This window comes from Condylostylus longicornis, unplaced genomic scaffold, assembly GCF_029603195.1.
Source record: "Condylostylus longicornis isolate FDR11 unplaced genomic scaffold, ASM2960319v2 ptg000049l, whole genome shotgun sequence".
Taxonomy (NCBI): Eukaryota; Metazoa; Arthropoda; class Insecta; order Diptera; family Dolichopodidae; genus Condylostylus; species Condylostylus longicornis.
In genome coordinates this window covers 384,384-405,888 of record NW_026578018.1, presented here as the reverse complement: position 1 = coordinate 405,888, position 21,505 = coordinate 384,384, and the positions used below count along the sequence as shown (strand labels likewise).

General features: G+C 25.0%; 1 protein-coding gene across 1 annotated transcript in view; it reads left to right on the top strand.

Moving 5' to 3' along the window:
* Positions 1-21,505, top strand: part of LOC129611444 (probable serine/threonine-protein kinase clkA) — a 104,885-nt gene that overhangs the window by 40,340 nt on the left and 43,040 nt on the right. The window lies entirely within an intron of this gene.

Here is a 21,505-nt window from a genome sequence, read left to right as displayed (position 1 = left end):
AGAAATTTTTGAAAATTATTTTCATATCGGAAAACCATGAGCTAATCAGTGATTCCGAATGAAAATTGTTATATATTTCAGTTGTAATTATTAATAAGTAAATGAAAAATTTATTACAAGACTCATTCTTAATTCTGTGGAAATTTGCCAAAACCCGATTACCCATTTTTTGGCCAATTTGAGTTAATGATAAAAATGAAATGTTAAAGAATCAATCCTTACTCTACATACATCACAAGTATAAAAAATAAAAATATTAAAAGTTGTTGAACCCATAACCAGATAAACCTAATTAATAAATTTTTTCAAAGTTGTAAATTTCCAGAGAACTCCATACGTTAACTCCATACAATAAGTTTTTCCGACATAGACAATCCAAATTCTTTATTAGCATTAGGAGAGAATATTCTATTAACATGATATCCTTGAGTTGTACAGTGAACTCACATAAACCAATTATATTTTGCTTTTAAATTTTTTTCAATTTTATAGACAGCGATATTATCATGCTCATATTGTGTAAGTAAATTAAAATATGTTATGTAGGCATATACGTATGTACTCTTGTTAAATTTTTTAATATATCTGCGATATCACTTTTAAAAAAATTGAAAAAAAAAGAGAAAAAAGTAATAAAAGGTAGGAAATAAAACAATAATAATAATGATAATAATAATTTCTATATAATTCATTATATATATATATATATTATGTATGTATATATATGCAAGTATGTCGTAAAATATTAAAATTGATAGAATGATGAAAAGCATTGATGAATTTAATGCCAGCGGTAATGAAATTCAACAGCTGCCTCTATATACCATATATAAAAGTTAATATCCTGCTCGAAATTTTTAGTAATTTTTGTTTTAATTTTATTCCGTATAAATTAAATTCTTTTTTCAATAATAATTGAGGAAATATTTACGATTTTCAATAAAATTAAAGGAAAAATAATAAATATAAATTGAACATATGGAGTTGTTTTTTTTTTAAATTTAATTAATTCACATACATATACGTATACTGTGATATTAAAAAGGAAGGCAATTTAATATATTTATTTAGAATTTTCTATTTTTATATAACAGTTCATATATAAAATCATTAAACAACAAAGTGTCTTTTTACATTAACAGGTAATGATAATATGAAAAATATTATTATTTTATTTTTGAAATTAAGATAAATTTTGTGGTATAAGTTGATATCAAATAATTTATTTTATTGTATCCTTAATGACCTAATTCTTTTTGAAAATTCCATTGAAAAAAAAATGTTGATTTTGTAATAATCATAGTATGGTATATTTGCCTGAACTGGGTCACTTATTTCTCCGTAATTTCTCTAATTATTATTGTAAGATATTTTACTGTTTTGCTTTTTTTTTTGTTTATTCGATGTATTTTTATATCAAATTTAATTGTAAACGAGAAAAAAAATAGAGTTGACCTTGTCAACTGTGATACCCGTGCGAATTTGTTATCCTATGTGCGAATAACTAATGTGCCATAACTAACTATGGGGCAGACTATGACTTTAAGTTGCCGTATTACCATATTAATTTATGCAAAGTTTCAGTACTATGTGTTTTTCAAAATACTGGTTGTGCCAAACTACTATTGATGTTGTATGGTAGCTACCAGAAAGAGCCAAGAAATTTTAGCGAATTTTATCAAGCACATCGGCCCTACTAATATATTCACTTGTGTGAAATCTCAATATCACAGCTTTTATAGTTTTTGAGATATAGTCAAATAACTTTTGAAGTTGTATGGCATGTACCAGAAGGAGCCAAGTAATTTCAACGACTTTTATGAGACACATTGGCCCTACTAATATATTCGTTTGTGTGAAATTTCAATACCATAGCTTTAATAGTTTCTGAAGTATAGTCAAATAACTTTTGAAGTTCTATGGCAGGTACCAGAAGGAGCCAAGTAATTTCAACTACTTTTATGTGACACATTGGCCCTACTAATATATTCGTTTGTGTGAAATTTCAATACCATAACTTTTATAGTTTCTGAGATATAGCCAAATAAATTTTGAAGTTGTATGGCAGCTACCCGAACCGGTACCCCGATCATGTCCAATTTAAATAGAGTTCTGGAACTTACTATAATAAATCATTTGTGAAAATTTGGTGAACTTAGCTCAATTAGTTTTTGAGTTATCGTTCGGACGGACGGACGGACGGACGGACGGACAGACAAAGCTAAATCAACTCAGAATTTGACGCTGATCAAAAACATACACTTGAGTCTATATCTAACACCGTTATTTCTTAGCGTTACAAACGGTAAGGCAAATTTAGTATACCCTTCGAACATACGTTCGTACGGGTATAAATAGACTAATTACAAGGGATTATTTTACCTTTTTGAGAGCACTTTTCCTAAAGAAATTTGGAGAAAAATGTTTATTGGTTTCACTACATCCGCCCGTCTGTCCGTCCTTTAACCAGGTTAGAAAACTTCTACACTCTTGAAGATAGAAAGCTGAAATTTCATATAGATCTTTACTAGAAATTTATGTACGTCGAAGAAAATTTTTACTTATCTCCCTCCTCCCCTCTTAAATTTGTAGCTCCCAAAACTCTAAAAATGCCATTTTTGAGCTATGTACTATAGCAAAACCATAATCATTATTGAAATTTTGAAAACACAGAAAAATAGTAGCCTGCTTCTATTATAACGGGTTACCATACTTAAATTTTAAGAATTTAAAATTTACCTTTATCTAAAATTTTTTTTTTTCCCAGATTTTTGATATAATTTTTCTATTAGACCGCAGGTTGCAGAAGTCTGAAATTTTAGCAACTTTCTGATACTAATAAATAGTTAATTTCAATGGAAGAAAATTTTTTTCAATTTTCAACCCCTCTCAAGTTATAGCATTTCTTCAATTTTTAGCAACTTATATTTCCGAAATTGCAAGCTTTTTCAAATTTCTATGAATGTAGAAAGCTGATGGTAAATTTTGTGCCATAAAAAGATATAATTATTTTTCTTAACTCAAGAAATTAATACTTGAATTCGAGCATCATGTTAACGCCTTTTACAATTTTTTGTTTGTCTTATCCTAAATGTATGCAATTTTTCATATATTCATTTCTTCGTATCTGAATGAAAATAATTCTAATAATGTAGTACATAACCAGATTTTTTTTAAAAGCAGTATTTTAACTTGTGAAGGAAAAACTGCTACAATACAAACCATCTGTTTAACCCAATTTTATTTAGGTTTTCTTTTATTTGGAAAAGTTGCACATTTTTTTTTTTTAAGAAAGTTCTAAGAAAATTGTTCACTATTTTAGAATTAAATCATTTTAAATAGGCGGAAAGTTTATCGTATTTTCCTTATAATAGGAGAAAATTTTAATTTCTGACGAAGATTTTTAAAAGCAGGGAAACAGATACGTAAATTTGTAAAAGAAGGTGGCGGTAGAAAAGTGTTTTTATCTTTTATACAAGTATTCGAAGTATTGAAAGTATTAAAAGTATTAAAATTCGAAGTTGGTAAATTTTATAGTACAGAATAAAACTTTAATCATTATAAGATTCTAATACTTGCTTTATTCTTGTGAGATATAAAAATACTAAATTAGTATTACATTTTTATAATATTAGGATTTTGATACGACCAGCTCTATAAAAATTATTTTTTACGATACTTAAACATTTAATATTTGTAATGAATTATTTATGCAAAATAAGATCCTTTTATATATTCAACCACATTAATAAGAAAAATTATATCATTAAAAATTAAGTAATTTAATCTTAAAATATCCAGAAAATTATCCTTTTACAATTAAGTATGTATTTAATATGTTCTTGTATAGGTTCTTGTAATTATTTTAAATTTATAGTTAGGGGAGAATAACCACATCATTTAAATAAAAGATTTCCACTTAACCACTTATAGTGCTTTGGTTTTAATATACAAATTTTATTTTAATATTTGGTATTTAAATTTTCCTACCTTGAGTTCATTAAAAAAACTCGAATATTTTTTTTAATGAATTAAAATTATTTCATGTAGAATATTTTAAACATGTAAAATTTAATCCAGTTTGCATTAAAAATTAAATTTATTAGAATTATTAAAAAAATACAGACACTAATTTAAATGAATGCAAAAGAAATAATAATTTTAGTTTTTTGAAAAATAAAAATTTAGAATACTAAACAGAGTATATGTAAACAAAATCAATGTTCCATATACAAAATTCACGTACAAGTTCAGATCAGGTCCCGACGAGTTATACAGAAAATAATTATGTATTTTGCAATTGGCTGCATCTCATATTATAAATTAGCACAACAATGCAACTTATTAAAAATTTTTCAATCAATCGTTGGTATCTTTGTATGAACCACAGTTTTTTTGTACATATTATATAGCTGCCATTTTTTTAAAAGCCACAAGATATGAATTTGTAAATCGATACACGTTCATGATGTGATTATTGAGAATTATATTCAGGCTAAATGCGAAATGATGAAGTTCTCTCATTAATATTATATATAACAAGTTTTTTGAAAAATACGAGATATTTGCATATTAAATTCAAATAAAACTAAGAAATACGAACTTTCCAAATAAAATTTTACCAAAATGACTAATAGGTCCTTAATTTTATGTTTTATACTCCGAAAGCTAATAATCAATTAACCTAGAAATTTCCAACGTTTATAATTTTTCTTATAGGTATTAATGGAACTTTTGCCAAAAATACTCATCTGCTATTTCAGATAATTAAGAGCAAATATATTATTATCTCGATACATCCATAGGAGATCGATATTGTGCTCCTTTAAATTTAAACCCTTAATTATTATTATTTTTTAAATCGAAAGTAAGCTGAATAACGTACACCTGAATTTTAAGTTAGTCTTCTTTTCATTACAATTGTTCTCCATTACACGTTTCGTACAGTTCGATAACTTAAGTTGGTAAACTCACTCTTACATAAAATACTAGTTTCAGATTTTTATTTTATAAAACATAATTTAAAAAAAAATGTTAAAAAGTTGTTTATACAATTTTTTTTATTCCCTTTTTTATTTAGAAAAAAAAAATTCTAATTATTTTCGAAAAGTTAAACAAAAATATTTTTAGGTTAAATTCTGCTTTCAACTTTTTTTAGGATGGGGTGCAATTTTTTTTTTTTACTCCTGAGAAAAAAATTATATTAAATTTAATGGTATTTAACAGTAAATAAATAAATTTTTAATTTATTTACGTAGTTTTTTACATTTTTCTCTTTAAGTCATAATTTATGTTTTGTTTACAAACAGGAGTAAAAATGAGCACCAAAAGTAAAGAAACCATATTAATAAATCTTATGGTAAATCTCTTTTATATCGTTTCACCTAAAAGATTTTGTGTTTCACATTTAAGGTTAAACAATTATTAAGATATTTATTATCATTTGAGAATCTTTATTATGTTGCTTTCTAAATTCTTAAATATCGTATTTTTATCATCCTTATTCGAATTGTATCGCAATTTTTTCTTTTATTGACCCCATTATTAATAATTAAGGGAAGTATTGTATTGGTAATAAGTTTTATATGTCGTATTGCTTGCGGAATATTTGGTGATTCTTTGTCCGCGTCATTATTTTAATTATAAATTAAGGATTTTTCACTTATAAATAATTTTCAATATCAAAATTTTTCAAAAAGAATTCGTAACACAGGCTAGCATGCATTTGCAAAATGAGAAAATTTTATATAGGAATGAGGTTGAGACTGTAAGGTAGGAATTTTACAAATTCTAACTGATTGAACGCTTTTAAATTTTATTAAAAATATGCCTGTAACATGCTCTCTTCATTTATGATATCTCTCATTCACTATAATACTTAATCTTTTACCAATCTAAAAATCACCATTAATATACGGTTATCCCAACTGTAATATTTTAATGGTTTTAAGCACTTAACTTAATGGATATTTGTTTTGATAATTATTATATACATATAAATTTATTGTATATTAAAAACGTAACATATAATATTGGTTAGTGTTAACCAGTGGTAGTATTAGTTTGATTTGTGTATAATGTCACAATTATTATTTTTGTACAAAATATGTAAAATTTTAGTAATTTAATCCGCATTTCACTTGTTTAGTCATAATATAGGAGCAAGGTAACTGATTGAATTTATTATGTATTTTAACAATATGACAAAAATGTTTTAAAACGCACTGTTTATTGTGATTTTTTCAAAAAATTTGAGTGAATATTATGTAATTAGAAAAATGTTACTCACTACTTACAAAATTGAATATTGAAAATTTAAATTAGAAATGAATTGCAGTGCTTATTTACCTAAATACTTTTAAAATTTTGTTCGCTATTTTAAATGCATAATAATTAGAAACCAAACAGTGTCATATAATTCTCATTTTGAAAATTTCCTACAAATAATTCTACCACTACTTTGTTTTTTGTTTGTTATTTAACCCATTAGTGTTCTCTATGCAAAATTTTGTTCTGTGCAATTTCAATATTATAGTGCTATTGTGCTTTAAATTTTTCAAGAATCAAAACATCTTTAGGACAATGATATTAAGACAAAATATAGAATTTAAAATTCAAAATTTCTATTAAATAGTAGATTGCGTCAATTTGAATAGAAATTCGGTAATCAGTTTTGATTGCTGAACAAGACAAATTAACATCTGATGTGAATAATAGGTTTTCTTTTTATTTTAAAATAATCAACAAATTCTAATATTTTTATCACAATATATCCTATGGTAGGACTGAATGACCGCCAAAAAAGAAGTATGCACATAAATTTTTCTCATCTATTTTTTTTCTACAAAAGAAATTTATTTTCAAGGGCTATTTCATAATTTTGGTAATGTCTTTTTTTTTCTCATGTTCCCTTCAATATAAAAAAAAAATTTACCTCATTAAAACCTGATGTTTTAGAAATTTTAATAGGATTATATTAGAGTAATTTAAAAAAGAAAATATGGTACTTACTTTCGTGTATTTTTCTCTTGTTTTGTTGTTTTTTTTTGTTTTGTTTAAAGGTGAGCAGCTCATACTAACTAAAAACATTCTATCTATATTGAAAGTCTTAAAACGAAAAATATTGTATCTGCATTGAAAGTGGAAAAAAAAACTGAACGTAGGGAAAATTTAATGTTTTGCGCAAAAATGTAATTGGTTCCTTTGTTTTTCTTTTGTGCTTATTGTATTTTGGCCCTTTTATGTATAAATTTTTACCTCATCTTTAAAATATTTTGGTATTAAAAAGAAAAGGCAGAAAAAATAAAATAAACGTAACATAAAATTTTTTAGAGGAAAATATTTTGAAGAAAAGAAACTGTTGCAAGAACCAATTTGTAAGACATACCAAAAAGGAAAGAGCAACTAAAATAAAGAGCAGAAAAAAGTAAAGAAAAAGTTAAGTGCCTAATATGTATTCGAGGTTATGGTGAAAGTAATAAAACATGGAAGAAATGAACACAAAAAAAAGGAAAGGAAAGGAAACGAAAACCCATTCTTATGAATTAAATAGGTTTGCCACTTAAAAAGGATGCTTTATATATGGGAAGGATTCTTTATTGTTTTTCTTTTGCTTCTTGAAATTTGTCAGGTGTCATCGTCTCATTTTTGTATGAAATTTATTATTCTTTTATTTTTTTGTACTCCTCATCCTTGGTTCCTTTTCTCAATCAGTCCTTCAAATGTATAACAGATATTTATATTCACTTGAGTGATTTTTAATGACTTTCTATATATAATTATATATTTGAATAAAAAGTATTAAAATTTCACTTACAATGCATAAATAAAATTAATGAATTCCAAGTTATTTAAAAAGTACACATAGGAGTTCAAAAAAAATTTACTTATTTTACAAATTAATGGGTTAAATTGTTATACTATGTATAAATGTAAATGTGGTATAATAGATTTGATGCTTAAAGGAAATTATTAGTTATATAAGTACTAATTAATTAAAAGTGTATTCATTAAGAAGACAAAAAAAAAGAAGAGGAATATAAAAAAATATGAAAATTAAATTAAATTACCTTGAAATTTCTTTTAGATTTTTTGTGGTATGAATACCTTAAAGTTAAATTTTGTATAGGGATATTTGTTGAAATTCTTTTACTTCTATATTTAAAGCATTTCTAAAATTAAGTATACTTGTATTTTAAGATGAGTAACTTTAAATAACATAGTAAGTGAAAATTTTTTGGAAAATGTTGAGAAATGTGGAAAACATTATTAAAGAATATTAAATTGAGTTTATGAATTTCTGATTTTCTTTGAAAAATATTAAGTAATTTGTTACCATACCACACGGTAATAGAATATCCAATTATTTAATTGAAATTTAATGTGCAATTAAAGTCATTTTATAATAGATTCAATTATTGGTAATGTTCGAAATTTTGGATTATGTGGATTGGCTAATAATTCTGTAGTTCTAATACCAAAAAGAGAAATATTATAATTAAAATTTCATTAAGAAAATAATGATTTGTGTTACGAAAATCTTACGAAAATTATATTGGAGCAGTTATAACGCTATCAGTCGGCCAGAATTATATTTATTATCAAGTTTTATTTTAATTTTGAATTTTTACCAGATTTACGACGGATTAATAGAATATAATGTGAAGATTAAATAAAATTATATTAATGTGAAAATATATTTAATAATTAATATAACAGAAACGATATGTGACTATTAAGAAAGAGTCAATTATGATGAAGCAACAGTGGTGAATGCAGCAGAAGCTTTTATAGATGTTAGCAACATGCAAGTAGTGTTATTTATTAAGTTGAGTTTTTGGTCAAATTTTTGTTTTTTGTAAACTCTCTGCAAATCTGAAAATTCTAATTCTGAAATACTTTTGTACCATCAAAAAACTTTAATTTTGACGATATTTGTATCTTAATTTTGAAGATTTGTATGGAAAATTTTAAAAATCTCTTTTCGAAGTTTCGCACAAAAATTTAACCAAAATATCATCATTTTGATCACAAATTTTCATTTGGTACCGCTATATACAGCAGGTCTCTACCGCGCCCATTTGTGTCAAGTATTGTACATACCTTCTTAGCCGATTCCTTACTAACGAAAATCTATACCCTATATATAATGCACAACCATGCAGAAAATCATTCAGGTTACTTCAAAACTGATTCAAAAGAAAAATAAAATTTAATATTATTTAATATTGAAAATTTAACGGGTTGCAGTGGCATTTTTCCACTATTTTAATTACATTTAAACTCTCAAGGAAAGTTCTTGTTAAAAACTAAAGCATAAACTTGAATACCTATAAATGGTTAACTTTCCAAAAAATTCTTATTATGTAGGAAAATAATTCAACTAAATTGAATTTTCATCATTTTTAATTTATTACCTTTTATTTCTAAAACTGTAGAAACATAAATTAAAAATTTTAATTTAACAAAAGACAAACCATAATATACAAAGAATGAAACAAGAAGAAAATTAAAGACCCAAACCCTTAATGGTAAATAAATCTTTAACTAATAATTTTAACTTTGAAATTATACCATTAAATTTACTTGAAAGATTAATAATTCGCTTTATAAGCAAGCATAACGTATAAAATCTCCAATGGAATTAAAATAATCAAAATACAATAGAAAAATAATCATTACCTCTCCATCATTTAAATTCGAAATTTCTTTAGCCTGTGTTCCGCCTCATGCAAATTCTATATAATTTCTATATGAGAAATATTTTGTGATCTACCATTTCATGGTTATATGAAGAAGTACACAATTACAATCCACAATTTCTTTCTTAATTGGAATAAAAAATTGAATTTTGAATTCATTTTCTAAAGGAAGAAACATAGAAAAGAATAAAGTTGGGTCAAACCAATGGTTTGTATTGTAGCACTTTTCCCTTCAACAAGTGAAAATTCTGCTTTTAAATACAGTCTATGTATACCTATGAAACTATTAAAATTATTTTCATTCATATACAAAACTATTTCTAGAATTGCATATATTTAGGATGACGCATATATGCAGTGTTTGAAATAAAGCAAAAATTAATATAAAAAGGGGTTAACATAATGCTCGATTTTAAGGATTAATTGTGTGAGTTAAGAAAAATAATTATATTTTTTAATTTCATGGAACTTACCGTTAGCTTTTTGCGTTTATAAAAATTTGGAAAAGGTTGCGGTTTCGGAAATATAAGGTGTCAAAAATTCAAATTTTACGAATTTCAAGAGGTGATAACTTGAGAGGGGGTGGAGATGGAAAAAAATTTTCTTCTAACGAAATGAACTCTTTTTTAATGTCTAAAAGCCCCTAAAATTTCAAGCTTCTGCAGGCTAGGGTCTAGAAGAAAAATGACATCAAAAATTTGGAAAAAAAGGAGTTTAGATAACGGTAAATTTGAACCGCCATTTTGTTTTTCTAAAGTTTAACTATAGTATATCGCGCTAGGGGAAGCAAGCCACTGCCTTTCTGCGTTTGCAAAATTTCAAAAATGCTTATCGTTTCATTGCAACAAATATTTAAAAAAGGCCATTTTTAGGGTTTTGGGGGGGTATAACTTCTAGAGGGGGGGAGATAGGTAAAAATTTTGTTCTACGGAGATAAGTTTCTAGTGAAGATCTATGTACGTATGAAATTTCAGCTTTCTATCTTAAAGGGTGTAGAAGTTTTGTAAACAGACACACGGACAGACGGACGGACGGACGGACGGACGGACGGACGGACGGACGGACGGACGGACGGACGGACGGACGGACGGACGGACGGACAGAGTGAAACTAATAAGCACTTTTTTCAAAAAATTTTTTGGAAAAGTGCTAAAAAATAGAATTACATTTGGAATGGGAACAAGGAAAATTGAAGGTTAATTTCGGGGTCTATAGAAAACTTAATTTCAATCTTATTTTCTATTCATGTCCTGTGTATTGCTCTTTCTATCAGAATACAAAAATTTACATTGGAATTATACATTTTTGTTTTCTGTTGTTCTTTTAGTTTTGTTTAAACTCTAATGAATTTCAAAGCCTGAAAGTTCACAGAAAAGCAATTATTTCAAATGAGCAACTTTGTATAGATTGTGTATAAACTACTTGTATATCTCATGCTACTTCACCTTATATATTGTTATGTAATAAATTTATTACTTCGTTTAGGATGCTTGTAAGGATTCACAAGAAAAAAATATTATTTTTGTATACAAGCGATCTATAATTATGTGCGATGCAGCTGTTTGAGGTTAAAGAGTCGGAACTTGTTTTATAAATGTGGAACTAACTTATTTTCTTTCAAATCTTAGGAAATTCTTGTTATACGTACAAAAATAATTTTTAGTAATATTTTTAAGATTCATCAGTTTTTTTGTAGTTTTGCAATTCTTTTAAAGGACTGAATTCAAAATTTTTTTAATTCAGAGTAGGAACGCAACCAATAGAGAAAGCAAATCCCAGTAAACTCCAGTTCATATCTTATTAACAATATTTTGAGTCATAAAATTAATCTTAAAAGTTCGTGTAAATTTTTTGATTAGCATAGTACATTGATGATGTTATTTGGTAATCTCGCTCTTGTTAAGAAAACTAACACCCCCACAATGCGTAGTATCGATATTTTCTTCTCCATACCAAATCAGTTTTAGATACCTTATTGCACCAAATTCTACCGGGTAATGATTGATTATTCAGAATTTAATTTCCCGAAACAATAGCTACGAAATTTATCATTTTTTCTTAAATTTTTCAAACAATTTTTTTTGTTTTCTGTTCATAAATTGCTGGAAATTTCCTATCTTTTCAATTTATGAGATTTTTCTAATTATAATATTCATACATTATAGCTATAAAAAAATCAATTTAATATTCCTTCATCTTATAATATGGCCGAAGCGTCCTCCTCTTCTTCCGTTATAATTTGTTGAGTTTATTTAATTTTTTTTTCTATTTCCATACTTGAAAAATCTGCTTCGAGTAAATATTTATGCTAATAAGTTAGTAAATAACCATTTAAAAAAAAAATTTATCATGACACCCGGACCCATTAGCTTTCTTGCTTATTTTTTTCCACTAAAAAATATTTGTTTATTATTGTTCTTAAATGTAGTTATGCTCCGTTGGTGTTCTGATTTTAAATATTTCTTTTCTATATTCTTTTACCAGTTTAGTTTGCTTGTTTGTTTTTTTTTGCATCGTTTTGGCGTGTCTCTCTGGTGATTTTAATGCTTATTTTCTTATACGAGTATAGTTCTTTTTTTCCATTTTTAATTTTTCTTACTTTACTATATAAACAATTTTCATTTTTGTAAAGCATCAAGCCATAGAAGAACGTATATTATAATATTAAGATATACGAAAATAAAGTTGACGAATAAGGAGGTACACAAAAATGTGATGATGTCAAAGAGAAGCCAAGCAGAAAAATAAAATTTTTGTATATGTTTGTATATAGAAAAAGTAAAAATAATGACTATGAACGAATAAGAGAGCAAAAAAAAGAAAAAAAAAATAATAGCGAAAGATTGATGGCTCGTTGACTATATACCACCCCAATTATACCGCCATAGGGGAAAGTAAAAAAAAAAAGAAAAAAATTTTGATGTTATAATATAAGAGTCTAAACTAAAGGGATTGCTGTCCCAGAATATTCTATAAAAATATGATATTACACTTAAGTATAGATATATGTTTATATGTAGGTGTAGGTCCCGTATAATATATTATTTGGTAGTATATTGTAAGGCGGCATCAGGGGACATCATTAAAAAATATTACTTGTTGGGTATAGCCAGAGTACTAGTAAGGTTGGTTTCCTTCATTTTTTTTCTTGTTTTCTGTTGCTTTGCTACTATACTTTGGTTTCTTCGGTATCTAAATTCAATTCAATTTAAATTTTTATTTTTTTTTGGAAATAAATTTTCTAGACCAGAAAGTTGAAACAATAGAGCCGGAGAAGAAAAACATATAAAATGTAAGGGAGAAAGAAAAAAAATGAAACGACTTTTTAAAAAATTGTTTTTTTTTCTTGCGTTTTTCATCCATTTTATCTTTTTTTTTTTGTTTGTTGTTATTTATGGTACGCAGTGATAAATGAAATGAACTGCTAAGATTGATTTTCGAAAAATATTAATTTTATTAAATGTTTTTTATGTTAATGTTGGTATAAATATCAAGATTTTCGCTACTTAAATTTTATTAAAATTCTATATACAGAACGGAGGCGGCGGAATGAAACGAAGACCAAAAAAAAAAAATGAAATGAAAATAAATTGTTTTGTTACATTACCACTCATTGTTTTTGTTCTTTGGACAAACTGACACTTTCATCATTGAACAGTTGATATTGTTATTGTATTATATGGTAATATCGAAGTCACACACTAACACACAATAATAATATTATAAATATTTACGTCACAAAATATAGTTACAAATTTATTCTTATGTGTATGGTGATTTGACGTATATTTTTTGTGATTAAATGATAGACAGGAAATATAATTAAAATTGATTCATTGAATTGAAGTGAAAATTATGTCAAATACATTTAAATTTTGATTTATTGGCATATATACGTACATACAATGTGTATATGAATATTAAATTTATACGAAATTTTCTGATATAATGAATTTAAAAAATATTTTCGAAATAATTGAATTTGTTTCAGTAGAATAAAATTCATGTGAAAATTTTATTATTTGTATTTATATGAATTTTAAAAAATTTAAGGTATTTAATTAAGAATAAATAAAATATTAGAGTTTCTAGAAAATTTACAATTCCGATAGGTTTTGTTTCTAACATGTAGTTTGTAATTTATTTGATTTGATTTTTAAATTAGAAATCAGCCTTAAATCGAATCAGTTGCAACAAATTTGAAACTTTTCCGAGTAAAGAGCAAAGGTTCTGCCCATTTCCGCCTACCTGCTGTGAATCAATGCTTTATAAGCCCTAACTCTGTCTACAAAACCAACAAGATCTATTAGTATCTTCGCTCAAAATTTTCGGTTGTTCCTTAAGATTACATAGAGTTCTTCTAAGAAAAATATATTATTTTTAATTATATGATTTGAAAAAAGGCTGTAAATTTATTTTGTTATGAATTTTTACTGGAATTATGGGTTATATTTCTAAAACTTGAACACGAATGTTCGCAAACTGGTTGCTGCATAAAAAGGATGTTTTCATAAAATTACTGTGAATTTAGGTATTTTATTATATTAACAGGTTAAATCAAACTGTCATTTCTGAGGTTGAAGGAACTTTTTCAAAATTTCTGAAGAATTGATTTACAGAAAATGAACGTGAATTAAAATTAGCTGGTAGGCAAAAGTTCCTAAGAATATCAATCCAGATGATTTTCTTATTTAATCCAAGGTGCGATGGTTAATTATTTGTCTTTTGGACTTGATAATCTATTAAATTGGCTCGATAATCTGTTAATAAGTTAGTAAATAACCATTTATACACCACACATTTAGTATTTATGTATGTATATAATTTGGTATTAATATTAACAATTAATATATGTATAGGTAGTAATATTTTTATTAGCTACCTAAAAATATGCAATTTTTTTTTTAAATTGTAAAATATCACAATTTCTAATAATTCACCGTTATTCTTCTAATTTAACTTGAAATAAAATAATGGTTAAAAAATAAGAACAGGAAACAATTTTAATATTAATTATTCACTAATACACTCATAAAAAATGCAATTGTAAAATTTTGCAAAGTAATGACGGTGCGGCACATTTTTTAGAATTTTATAGAAATACATTAGAATTTTTTATTTTAGTATTATTTTTTGTTGTACCAAGAAAAGAGAAAATTAAAATAAGAGAAAATTTTGCTCTTTTTTTTCTCTGTGTTCGTGGATTTTCTTTTTGTAGGTTGTTCACATGTTTGTGTTTTTTATTTTGGTTATTTTGATTTCCTTATTTTTCTTTTTGAATGTTCCAATAAGTGAAATTGTTTTAAAATAACAGAATGAGGTAGGTGGAGCACTTAAGATTAATGGATTGAATTTGTAGGAATGATTTTTACATAGAATTTCCAAAAATTGAAATTTATTTTTTTTATTTCAAAGGACATAATATATATATATATGAGTTCAGTTTAATTTGGTATAAAAATTTTTTAAGTATTTAGATAAAATTATGCTACCAAAAATGTAATAAACATAACGTATGGATATCTTGTTCTAAAAAGAAAAATAAAGTCTTCAAATTTATAATTTGCCTCACTTGGGTAATTTAAAGTCCATAAATACGCAATCATTTATATGAAAAAATTCATAAAATTATTGAAAAAAAACTTTAGGGCAAAAATAAAATTTTAAAGCGAGCCTTCAAGAAAATTTGGCAATATTTTCTTTTAAACAATAGCTCAAGCGAATGAAGGAATACCAATGGGAATAAAATGTAAGGGACATAAAAAAATTTTCATTTAAAATTATTTTCAGTGTGCGTTCTTTATTCTTTTAGAAGACCATGTTGATTTCTTTTCAGAAATAAAACATGTTTTACTATTCATGAAAGATTAAATTTTTCCTAGAAGCAAAATTGAATTTTTTATTAGAGTTGATTATGGTTTATAGTTATATATTATATAAATATACCATAGATGGCTACATTATACTGTTGATATGTACACTTGGCCAAAATTTCAATTACCATAATGACTTTGATCAATATAAAAATAATGATAGTAGAAATTCCTCTGTTTTGTTCCTCTTATTTTTGAAAATTCATTAAAGGAATAGAAAAAAAAATTTTTTTTGTTCATTTTATATGGTTACGAATTTTTTTCGGAGAGTTGAAAAATATAAAATTAAAGTACATATTTACATAATGCGTACATTTTTCATTAATTTTTATTTATGACTAAAATAAATGTGCATAATTTTAATAACAATTTGAGATGAATATTTCGCGGTAAAATAAATGAAGGTTTCTGTTTTATAATGGGTAGCTTCGAGGATGGGAATAACATAAATTAATTTTTATTGTAATAGCGGCATATATTTGATTAGAGAATTATTCCAGTTCGTAAAGTTTTCATACATTAAGCATTAGAAGCAGAAAGTTATCAATAATATGCAAAGCAACTTAGTATAAGTCGCATAATTTTTCAGAGCTATTGGAGTTGAAATTAATATAAGACAAAACTTAAGGAGTTTCTGATGTAGATATGGGGAATCTTAAATTGAAAGTTTAATAGATATAGAATTTTTTAGTGGTTCTAAATATAGAGTTTTGGCAATTAACACCATCACACTTAACATCTCTACTGAAGAGAGACGCAATTAATAAGATAAAGAAAGCGTGATAATATAATTCAAAAAATAAGGAATTTGAACATTTATCAATCCAAAGCAGTAAACATCGAATATTATTATACCATTCTATTAAAAATAGGACAACAAAATTTTTGCTAACAACAAAAAAAAAATTTCTTAATAGCGAGTCCTACAGACATATGCATACTATTAGGCGAAAAATCTGTCTATAATGTGCAAACACAAAGTCAAAAGTGAAAGCGGATCATTGTTGTTCCGGGAGAGTCTAAAATGAATGGTCAGCTAAATTAAATGTGTAATGACTTGGTGCCGGTATCAATGTATGCAGTAGTATAACAAAATTAAAAACTTGGAACTGTGTAATTTGGCAGAGAAAAATTCAAAACAATAGCTAATAAAAAATACAAAATGAAATTTTCAAGGACATCAAACAATATTTTCAAGAGGACAATGAAAAAGAAAAGGTATACTATATAACCTTCAATATGACGTAAAAATTCTTGATCCTTAATTAAAAAGAAAAACGCAATATAAAAACATCAAATTTAATTTTACAAAAGGAGTTGACCAATTTATTGTTTTTTTTTTTCATCCTTTATAATATTCTTTTTTAATCACAATTTGCTAGACTATAAAGATTAAATTATTAAAACAGTTCTTGTTCAATAAGAATACAAGCTAGATGTTACACTTATGGCATTGATACAAGTAAATAACCTTCAATTTTATCAAACTTCTTAAAATTTTATTCATTCAATCAATTTTAAGCCTTTTGTGTTTTCTTCTTTCTTAAATTATATTTTTTTTTCGTTTGGAATTCAAAGAATTTTGTTTTCTTATCTTCTTCAATTTATATTTTATTCTGGTCTCTAATATTTTTGCAATTTATACATGTATGTGTGCTTATATAAAATATTATCCTATAAGTATAAGTTTGTTAAACAATACCTAGGTACAAATTTATTATTATTATTTTTTACATAACGTAAATATTGAAAAAATATTATTGTTTTTGTTGTTGTTTTATTTTTTTTTAGTGACCTTGACTATGTTAAAAGTATTGACCTTTATTTATATATAAACTTTTATAATAATTTTTGAACTAGAGTCAAAGAAAAGTGTGTACAATGGCGATAGCGCTTTTATAAAAGCAAATAAATGAAAACAAAAAAATTTGCTTTGAAAAGTTGAAGGATATTTAAACAATTGATTTTCATTTAATCCTTTGATACGTTAAAGGATAAAAAAGAATTTTTTAGGCTTAAGGTTATTTTTTATTTTTGTTTGTTGCTTGCTTTATTTTTTTGCTTTTCATAAGCAAATATACTTGTAAATTGATTATTTACGTAGTAGGTCTGAAAAGTTGTATTAACAATTTATTTTTATAGTCATTCTTAAAATATTTTAACCTATTAAAATGTTAAGCGTTTCAGCAAAAAAAAAAAAAATGAAAAAGAAAAACCGAAGAGAAAGTTTTTATTCTTTGTCTTCAATGGTTAGGTACTTACATAAGTGTATTTGTAGAGAAAAAAATAAGAGCTAAAATATTTATAAACTAAATGTTTAATTTATATATAGTACAAGAATAATAATACTGAAAAAATTACCAAAAATCTTGCAAAAAATTGACTCTTAAAGAGAAATTTTTAAAGTTAATAACAAAATTTTTTGTTTTTTGCTGCCAAGGGCAAAACATATTTTCAAGGATAAAATTTTTGTTTATCGCTTGAAATTTTGAATTGAAGTTTTCTTTTAAATTTATTCTATATCAGGTTTTATAATATTGAATTTTTTTTTATTTTAAGAGAATTTTATTATACAAAAATTTAAAATTTTATATATTGAATACGCAAACACAAGCCATTTTTACTTGATCTCTTTAAATTCGCATATGTCTTAAATATACGAACTTGTATGTTTTTAATAATTCATATTTTTATACACCTAAGGGCCCAGGCACATATGCAATTTAGACGCAAAACTTTAGTTGCTCAGATGTCCATCGAAAAATTTTAAAAATTGTATGCCTTGGTTTAGGACTGGGTAAATTATAAAATTATAAAAAAATACATGAAATTTATTTGAAAGTGCTTTTAAGTACGAAAACTTACTGCTATAAAGCTTACTGCTATACCGTGGACTTATAAACAGTTTTAATTTAAAAAATTTTAAAACATAAATTTTTAACATTATAAAAATTGTGTATTTGTTTGTAAAACTATTTCTTTTTTGACAAGAACGGGCGCTATTTCAAATGGATCAATTCCGCCAATGGATTGTTTCAATTACAATAGGAAAAAATTATACATATTTAGATGAAATTATACCCAATTTCGTTTTATTTTATATATCCCATCTCTATATATTCTGGAAATTGTAATGAAATTCCTGCCGTTTCGGAAAATTCCATACAACTTGTTTGTATTCATTTCGATATTCAATTTCAGCATATTCACATTAATAAATTGACAAGAGCAAATGCTTTTTAGAAATTTTCTTTTTTTTTTAATTAATTTTTAATTGATACAATAAATTTTCGTAAATAATGTGTATGAAAAAATTGGTACATACGAAAAACTACTCACAAAGTCACTCTCTCATATATTATTGAGGAATACTCTCCATCAACCACAAAATATGCTATACTTAATAAATTTTTACTTTGAAAATTGCAATAAGATAACGAAATTTCTTGAAAATTTCTTTCCTCATGAACCAAGTAACATTTCGCTTCAATTATTATTTTATTGTCACAAACCTAACTAATATTTTGATTTCAAAATTATAATATAATTATGATTTTATATTAAAAATAATAGGAAACAATTAAATTTTCTTATTTAATTTTTATTTAACCTCAATATTTTTCAACATTCACAAAATTATATTCAGTCTAATGAATTCAGATTAATTATTTTGTTTATATTTAAAAATTATGATTTTTTCCAGAAAACTCACCATTTCATTTTCTCTTCAATCCTTCGTTAGTATTCAAAAACATTGAAATTTGTTGTTTTTTTTTTAAAGGAAAACTCTTAAAGGAGTGCAATCAAAATCGATGAATATTTTAATGGAAAATTTTCTATATACTTTTTTTTTTAAAACGATTTGTTCAATACCTCATTAAATAAATAAAAAAAAAAACTCAAAAATAAATAAAAATTCCGGCGTCTCAATTGAAATCCTCTACAACTTTAAAAATTCAATAAGAAATCAAAAGTTCACAGTTGTGCATGAAAAAAAAAATTTTTTTTCTAGAAAATTTTTAGTAAAAGTAAATTGAATAGCACTTTAATTTTATTTTAAATTTGCTTCACTATAATGTTGTAAGTAAAATAGTAAAAAAAATTGTTTTCATTTCTTTAGCACATTCTCCAAAACTTACAACCAATAAAATTGAAATTTGAAATTTAATATTTTTCAAACATTGCAATGACAAGGTAGCCATGTAAATTAACCTTTATATTAAACCGACTTTTCCAAAATTTTACACAATATTTCTCTGTTTAATGGAAAATTGTAGGTGCCTATAAGTGGTTTGTTTCGTCGAAACAAAATCGTTTTTTCACATTATTCTCAAGCTCTTGCTTTTTGAGGTGAAAATTACCAAATATCTAAACAATTTGTGGCTTTTTATTTTATCATAATTGAAAGCTTTACCAAAATTCTATATGACAGCAAAAACTCACAGTAAACTTCTTGCCATAAAAATATATAATTATTTACCTTGACTCACCCAATTATCTAATTGACCGCCGAACTCAACCACTTTACGTTTTAAATTTTGACTTTCATCCGAAAAGTATGCAATATTTTTTTTTGCACAATAGAATATTTCTTACATTAAAGAGAATAACTTTTTAAAAAAAAAAAATATTTTCATTTATTCAAGGAAAACGTGCTACATTATAGACCGTTAGTTTGATTTGATTTTATTTTCTATTCATTCCTTGAATCTCAAACTGAATAAAGGAAAATTAAGTCCTATAAGAAAATCTTTACAGAAAAAATGTCTTTCAAAACCTTTTTTTTTATTTTTGATATATTTTTGCTTTTTATATTGCTGCCTTTTGCTTTAGAAATTTTTTTTAGTTTTATTTTTTGGTTCTTACTTTCGGGTGTGGGTGAGTAATGAAAACAGTTAAGTGGGAAAGAAAAGTTCATTTAGTCCATAAATATTCGTTTCATTTCTTCAATAAATTTCATTTTTATTGCGGAAAAAAAAAACATGATACTCGTACAAAAAAAAAGGAATATTTATCCTTTCTTTTCTCAATACAAATACAACTTAATAAACAACAACTATTCAAAAAAAAAAAGACGAAATTGTCCACAATGTAGGATTTTATGTAATGTTAAAATAAAAAAATTTCACATTACTAAAGATTTGATCTAGGTACTTAATAATATTGTGCACAGTATTTTATATGTATGTATATTATGTTTATGTTAGTATAAGATGGTTTGAATCTTTAATTGCAAAAATAACCCAAAATGTTAGAGATTTTAGTAGAAGTTAGAGTAAATTTTAGTTATATAATGTTATTTGATATGTGGTGAATTGGTGTCAACTGTGAGATCTATGTATAAAGAAAATTTAATTTATTTTTAATGAAGTGTTAATTAACTTATACTTACTTAATAAACCATATAGATTTTGTTTGAATTACATTAAGAAAATTTATATGTTAAACTGTAAAATCGGATTACTTTAGAAGGAAAATAATGAAATATTTTGCATGCAAACGTATAAATAAATTCTATCTTGAAACCGGATTGTTGATAACGCTAAGCTTCACATAAAATTATATTGTGGTAGCTAGTATAAAAGATTGTATGGATGAAGTTAAATCTTAAAAAAAAATAAATTAATTTCCAATTAAATATGGGCTTGAAAGAGTTAAAATTTTTTTTAATTTGAACAACTAAGATAAAGGTCAAAAAATTGTCTTATACCAAATAATATAACTCACTGATTAATAAGTTCATTGCAGGGAACAAATATTTCCTCAGAATTAAATACGAGAAAAAGTATTCCTATATAACGAAAACATTTTCATCAGTGTATTGAAAAATTCATTTCTTATTTGAAATCCCTAATAAATTTCTTATAATTAAGAACATTTTAATATACTATTATATACATTTTAATATATTGTTATATAATTTTTAAATAT